Source organism: Nipponia nippon, unplaced genomic scaffold, assembly GCF_047370975.1.
Source record: "Nipponia nippon isolate SJK-2023a ecotype South Korea unplaced genomic scaffold, ASM4737097v1 scaffold_5, whole genome shotgun sequence".
In the NCBI taxonomy this organism is placed as follows: Eukaryota; Metazoa; Chordata; class Aves; order Pelecaniformes; family Threskiornithidae; genus Nipponia; species Nipponia nippon.
The window spans coordinates 101,118,943-101,126,951 of NW_028262369.1; positions in this window are offsets into that span (position 1 = coordinate 101,118,943).

Genomic DNA, 8,009 nt, shown 5'->3' on the forward strand with positions numbered 1-8,009 from the left:
TTTGAAAAGTGAAGGTCCAGGCATACGTGAAAATGTTTCTAACTCTCATTTCTGGAGAAAGTAAATTCAGATTTATAATAAAAGTTAAATGTTTAATCCTTTCTGAGTTAGTTGGTATAGCTTAATAAAACATCATACAGTGAAGCAGACAGTATTTCATATGCACTCAATACATTTAGAGTTACAAGCATGAGCTCTGGTAGCCTAATAAATTGATGACTTGATATTTTTAAAATTTGTTTTCTGTCCTTGTAACAAATAGCATTCCATGAAGGTGAGCAATTTAAGTAGCTGCAGTTCCACATCCAAATTCGGTTCAAGTGAATTGTCACTTTGTTGTCCTGCAGCCTGATTGAGCTCCAGTGTGAATGAAGGAGTGACATGGGAGAATATCATGGTGGAATCAGTGAAGAGCAGAGGGTCTGAATGCACCAGTTGGGAACAATGCTGCCACCAGCCCCAGTTGCTTCCCCTGAAGAGAGCTCTGCCTTGCAACCCAGACCCTCCCTAGCTATAGAAGGGTAGAGGCTGGGAGCAGCCAGGATTTGTCGTCTTCCATATACTTGTGCTGTGAGACCTCTGTCCATGGGAGCATCTGTCTGTGCAAGCCCTTGTGGATCCATGCAGCTGTATTTGTGTCAGCACAAACCATACGTGTGCTCATGCAAGTGTCTGTGCAAGCATGCATTTGTCTTGTCTGCTGATGCTGTTTCATGCCTGCACCATGTTCTCTCCCAGGGTTTGGAGGCATAGGGAATGGCCATAGCTTGTTGCTGGTTCTAGCTGTTCCCAGGTGTACCTGATCCTCAGTGGTGGGCCCAGATCTCCCCAACGAGGCCAGTGATGACAGATTCAGGTGTGGATGACATCATGCTGATGGGCATAAGCTGCAGAGTTGAGTGTCTCATCTCATCCTGGGGCCAGTTAAGAGCTGCAGGGTTGTTAGGGCCCAAAGGTGTTGCTCAGTGCCATTGTGAGTCCTTAGGGCTGTGGCTCCCTCAGATGGAGGTGCTTGCAAGCATCCATCCTGGGGTTCTACAGCAGTTTCTGTGTTGGGGGTGAGGGGGAGAGCATGTTTTTCCATGTCACAATTCTGACTTTTGCTACTGTGTACTACTCTTGTTGTGTGCCAGCCTCATCTTCCAGGTTGCTTGTACTGCGCTGAGCTGTATTGTTTCAAATGTCCTTCATCTTGTGCACTGTTAGGCTCCTCCCAAACCTGGCCATCGTCCTGGCTCTTCCGCCACTCTTTCATTATGAGGAAGTGACTTCAGGCTTGATACCACTACCTCTGGACAAGTGTCTTGCACAGCAGGTGTAGAAAGATGCTGGAACAGCAAAGGATGAGCAGTGTAAGCTTTCAGTGAGCTTGATGAGCTCAGAAGAACAGAATAGCCTGGAGTTCTGGGTCATCTAGCATGTAATAAGGTAGCACTGGAGTTGGAAGGGTAGAGGGTTTAATTCTAGCTATGGTATCTGTGTTTCAGGCAGTTGGACTAGGTGATTATTGTAGACCCCTTCCAACTGAACTGTTCTGTTCTAGAGTCAGGTGGGTTCTGTGTGTGGAATTCTGTGTGCTTCTGGTTTGGAAAATGAAGGGGGGTGTTCTGTGTGGACCACCACACGTGCTTGATAGCTGTGTGGTACAACTGGTGCAATACTGAAGTCCTGGGACCTCTTGTAAAGGAAGAGGGTGCAGGCTTTGTTGTTGGTTTCTGCATATGTATGTAACCTTGTGCGTCTCGGATGGCTCGCTGGCATGAAAATGGAATTGGATAGGAGACCGTAATGCGTTTCTGTTTTACAGAAAATTACTTGCAGTCTTGGCTTTCTCTGCGGTCTGAGCACTTGAGAAGAATTGTCAGCTGAGGGTGGCTGAAGAAGTTTTTGAGTTGTGCCCTTGATTTCCAGCAAACAGCATGGAAATGGGTAAATACAGAGAATTGCCTTCTAGGCTACTTGGGACTGCCCCACCTGCCACCCTTTCCCCTCACGCTCCCTGTGTTTGCCTTCCCATGCATCACAGAGCCCTCTATTGGCCCGTCAGCCCCTTCAGATGTCCTCTGTTTCAGTCAGATTCTCTTATTACCAGTCCATTTTTCTTTCTGTTTCCCCAAATCCCTCTGCCTTCCAGACTCCTTAGAGACATCATTTGCCCTCTGACCCCCTTGAGAGCCCTCAAGTCTTCTGGTGTACCCCACGCACTCCTCCAATTGCCTCCAGTGCCTTCTGGTTCGCTGAGGACCCCTCAGTTTGCTTTTTGGTGCAACCCAGACATCTCCATTTGCCTGCATTATGCCCCACAGCCCTCCATTAGAATTCAGACCCCCTCAGGGATACTTCATTGTCCTTGTAGTCTGCCATAGAGCCCTTTTCTTTGTCTCTATTGCATCCCAGAGCCCTTTGCTTATGCTCTGATCCCCTCAGGACGCCCTCATGTGCTGTCATTCCCATCAGGATCCCCCCTTTTTGTTTTCTAGTTCCTTCAGGACCCCCTCTCATTGGTCCTCTTATCCCCCTCAGGATCCCTCCATCTCAGTGTTCCCCATATCCCTCTGATGATCATCCAGTTCCTTCAGGACCCATTGATTTGCCACCCTGTCTTCTCGTGGCTCATCTGCCCTCCTTGCGCCCAGGGCACCCTGCTCCTCTGGTGTCCTCAGATCCCCTTATTACCTCTCCATTTGCCTTTCTGCGTGCCATATGTCCCACTGTTGCCCACCCCAGAGCCTTCTGTTGGCTGTGAGGATTCTCCATCTGCCCTTCAGACTCTTCAGGACCCCTCCATTGCTCTTTCGGTATGATCCAGAGCCCTCCAATTCATAGAATGACAGAATGGTGGAGAGTGTTAGGGATCAGGAGTCCAAACATCACCACCACCCACACATACACACATCCCGCTTAAAGCAGTTAAGTGGAGCAGGTTGCTCAGGACCATGCCCAGTCAGGTTCTTCATATCTCCAAGGGTGGAAAATCGGCAACCTCTGTGGGTGACCTATTCCACTGTTTTAAAAAAAAAAAAAAAGAAAAAAAGAAAAAAAAGATTTTTAATGTTTAAATAGCATTTCCTGTATTTCATTTTGTGTCTGTTGTCTCGTCCTGTTGCTGGGCACCGCTGAGAAGAGCTGGGTTCCATCTTCTTTACTTCCTCCCATCAGGTACTTACGCACATCGGTAGGATTCACCCCCCCCGAGCCTTCCCTTCATGAGGCTAAGCAATCCCAGCTCTTTCAGCCTCTCCTCATATGACACCCCGATCCCTCAGCCATCTTAGTGCATGCATGATTTTATTAACTATGAAGACAGAGATAAAATGTTTGTCTAAACGTAATGATTATACAGCTAATGGAAAACAGGTAGTTTTGTACACTGGTGCGTGAAAATCAGTACCGCAAGTGCAAATTTTCTTCCCCCGCTGTCAATGTAGCAGTGTCTGTGATGAGTGGAGGGATGGGGGGGGATGTGGCAGGACAGGCAGCTCACGGATGTGTTGCATCTCCTAATATGTGGGAGGGCTTGCTGAATTTGTAGCATGTTCCTTTGTAGAGTCAGGTAATCTGTGATGACTCGATGCTGATTTTTGCATTGCCTGGTGTCCCAATAGAGGGCCCCAAGTTCCTATTGTGATCTGGTCTTTCTGAGGTGGAGGAGAGGGGTTAGGAGGATGGGAACTTTGGACTGCTTCATTCAAGCTTGTTTTCTCTACTGAGCTGACTGCTGTGAGCTTGGTTCCCTAGCACTGTTCCACAGGTGCCCTTTCTCAGGCTGTCAAGATGTCACGAAAGCCCCTTCTGCTGAGTTTCTGTGAGTGCCTTCCATAGATGGGTGGCTGGAGACACAGTTCTTCCCCAGAGACCCTCAGTTCATCTGTTTAAATAATACCTATATCTTAAAGAAGCTGCGACTGTTAAATGGATAAAGAATACTTCAAATAAGGTGCTGTGCAAGTAATTAAACCCATACAATTCTCAGTTTTGGCTTGTTAGGAAGGCCAATGGAAAACCTTGGCAGATGATGGTGGATTACCACCAGATAGGCAAGTTCACCCAGACAACGGCTCTTATTGCACCAAGCATACCTTAAGAGTATTGGTAAGTTACAAGAAGGAAACGAGTGATTTTCAGTTACAGATCTGTTTCTTTGCCATCATGCTAACTGAAGAACCAGTCTACAGATTTGCTTGTATGCTTAGAGACAAACACCTTTACTCAGGTACTGCAGGGGTTTCACAACACACTTGCAGTAACACATGGTCACATTTGAAAAATGTTAGAAAAGCTGTTTCCAGAGAATAAAGGAAAGGCGTGGTCTTATGGATGATATTCTAGTGGCCAGAGAGAGAGAGGAAGAGAGTACCCAAGGCTCAAACCCGGTGTGCGGGCAGGCCCCAGCGGTGCCAGGCAAGCGGGCAGAGCCCTGCAGGACAGAGGGCAGACGGGGACAGTCTGGGTGCTGCTGATGAAGGGAGCTGGAGGTTGTTTTTGTCAGGCTGAAGCTGCAAGCATTAGGTGTGTGCCAGAGGCAGTGTGAATCTCGGTGATGTGCCAAGTAGTTAGGTAGCTTGGACTACAGTGTTCATCATGTGACTAGTATGTTAAAAAAATCTCTTCTACGTCATTAAAAAAAAAAAAAAAAAAAAAAAAAAAAAAAAAAAAAAAAAAAAACCAAAAACATTTCTCCAGCGTTCTACCCTTGTTCTGGCTACTCTGTGAGGCATTTTCTCGTTAGTCTTGAGGGTTGGATTTACTGGCGAGAGGAAAAGGTTTTTGAGGCGCTGTTAGTGACTGCGGGAGGAACATTGCCAGTCGTTTACAAATGCTTCTTTGTCTCTCAGCGGGTTCTGCTTTCCTTAAGGAAAGGCTGGTTGCTGGTAATAAATGTGACTGGCTCTGGATGTTTGCCAGTGGAGCTGAGAGGACCCCCAAAATTATGTTAATTGTCCCTAATACAAATGAATTAGTGCTTACGGTGTTGCAGGTAGGTTCAGTGGGAGTGCATTCTGCTGCCTGTCTTGGAAACTTTTAAAGCTGTGGGCAAAAAATTCCTCAGATTCTCTTTACTGTTTTCCTGCTCATATGTGCTTTGGTGTTTCTTACATAAAACTGAGGGTTCAGAGTCTTTCACTTATGGTTTATTTTTTAGAGTTTGTAGCTGAGGGTTGCTCACTCAGAGGATTATAGTTTCTTTTGTAAGGCTCAGTATTTGTCAGGGTTTATAGTTTACTCATTTATTGATCAGGCATCAGGGTTTAAAATCTATCATCATCCATAAACTTTAAATCCCCAACAACCATTTTAAGTGTACAACTTAGATTCAGGACTGATGACTTACAAAAATGGAAATATCTAAATCCTAAGATAATAAACTGTCTGCCTTGAACTCTCAACACTAGGCTGTGAACCCTTCCATGGGGTTTGTAACCTTCTCTGTGCCAACCAGGGTTCAGCTCTGTGCTCTCATATAGGGTCTGGATTTGATGTGGTACAGCCACCTCACAGTCAGACCGCTAAGGTGATGAGTGAGCTGAAAGCCATGAAAATTTCTTGCGGGATTTTATTCCAGAGGCAGGCAGAAGTACGAACAGGTGAAATCAGGGCTTTTCCTCTCAAATACCAGAGCTGAATCCTATCCCTGAAGGAAAAGAGGGGCGAGGGGTGGGTTTGACAGCTACTTAAGTTTCTTGCCTCCTTCCCTCCTGGACTGATGAACAGTGGAATGGCTCCTCGGGTGTCACAGGGGAAGGGGGAGCATGCCGGCACCGAGCTGTGTGATACACTCACTCCCAGGTGTCATTTATCTGCATTGAAAGAATAAAGCAATCGTTTATTAATTAAGTCATGTCCATACAACGGAGCCGCCACAAAGGTGACCCAGTAAACATATTGACAAAGAAAGATCTCTCCCCGAGATGTGCCTGATAAGCTCAGCCAAAGCGTCCTTGATGAGGAGTAGTCAGCAGGACAAATAAATTGTGTTAACAAACTGACCATCTATGGATACTTACGTATCCACACCAAAAAGGTATAAAAAGTAACTCGCTACCTACCCAAAATGAGCTTCTCTGCCTGACCTTCCTTGCATGAGACCTACTGGACAGACGGGGCCCTGGCAGGGGATGCGGGGCTGGCTCCAGGCTCCACAACGCGGGCCATCTTTGAAAGGAGACTCTTCTGTGGTCGAATTAACCTCACTCCTGGGAGCCGTTGGTGAGTGTCATACTGGTAATACCTCACATAATATACTTACAGGCATGCACACAGGTAAAGGTTTATAAATATATACTTGCTTCACTAGTTGGAATTCTGTACTATCATGTAATACACATATATTTGCTTTACTCTTGTAATATATATACTTGCTTTCCTACTGGTAATTTTGTAGTGACTTGTAGTGTGTGTGTATATACACCCACTATATATACTACTTTTATAGATACATATGTGTATTTGGTTTTAATAGTAGTTTTGTTAGCAATTTGTAATAAAGGACATCTGGGTTTCTGAGAATTTCATGTCCTTGTGTATTACGGAATCCTGAGAACCCCATGGTCATGATCTTTACACACCTGCAGATCAGGTCGTGACTGCTACACCATGTCCTTTTGTGCTCAGCCAAAAGTGCCTCAACACAGTGCCCCAGAGAGGAGGTTACACATTGTGTCTGAGAGGCTGGGGACCAGTCCCAAGGGCTCTTGGACCACTTCAGGGTTCCTCAATGTTCCAGGACAACCCCAGTGCTGTTTGCAGGGCTGCAGGGGATTTTTCTTGCAGTTCCATCAACATTCAGCTGTTAGAAACGCCTTGCATCGTCCTGGGGGCAGCCAGGGTTCCTCCAGCCCTGCTTCCTCAGGTTGCCCCTGGATTTGCTGTCAGCATCCTGAGCTGTTCCCAGCGTGTCTGGTGGCAAGGGGTGGGGCCTTTGCTAGCAGGGGTGGGAGATGGCGTTTCCATGATGACAGCTGACTTCCCCTCGGCCCCGCTGAGTCCCACTACATGCATTAGGAGCCTTTTGGTGTGTACCGAGGCCCTCCATTTGCTTTTCTTTGCTCCGAGTCATCTGTTTGCCCCATCACCACATGGTGTTTCTCTCCCCCCCACCCCTTTTTGTTGCACCACTAGACTCTCCATTTGTTCTCTTGTCCCTTAATACTTCAGGGTGCTCTCTTTAGCTTTCAGCAAGCTGTTCTCGGGAGCCACAACACACCTCTGCTGCACCAGAAGCTCGGTGCCCAGCGTGGAACAATCTGGCTGGGTGGCATCCCTGTGCCAAAGGACTACAACTCCTGGCAGGCTGTGGTGCATGCTGCTGTGTCATGTGTAAACCTAGGTACAGGCTGTTTCTCCTGCCCAGACCCAGAAGCCACTACGGAACGCAGACTGCCGCTCTGTGATTTCCAGTGCTGGCCCGGGGTCCCTGGTAGTGCTGCCTCCTCCTGCTTCCTGTCCTTCCTGCAGGTCCCTGGGAACATTGCGGAATCACCCGGGGTGGCAGAAGGAATGTGGTTTTCCTGTGGCTCCCTCTGATCCTTGGTTTTGGCATTAGAGAAAGAAAGAGGCAGGAACCTGAAGAGGTGTTGTTCTGGTTGTAGCATTGGGCAGAGATGCCTGAAACGAGGAGAGCAGGAGGAACGGAACTAAAAATAGCTCCCCAGCGCCGTCTGGGACAGCGGAACACTGAAAATGATGAGCCAGGGACAGAGCAGAGCAATGAATTGGGAAGAGGAGCGGAAGGGTCTAGTGCACCAGCGGGACGCCCAAGAAACAGACAGGGTGGAATTATACAAGCCCCTTTCCGTCAGGCGGTGGGAAACAAGGGACCGGTAACCATAAAGGCTCCATTCTCCATTACAGATCTTGATCATTGGAAACTAGCAGCTGGAAGTTGTCGAGATGACCCGGATAAGGTAGACGGCGCTTTTAAAATGATAGTGAAACCTCAGGATCCTGACTGGAAAGATATTGAAGTGGTTATGCAAGTGCTGTTTGCTAGTACTGAGAGAGAGAAATAA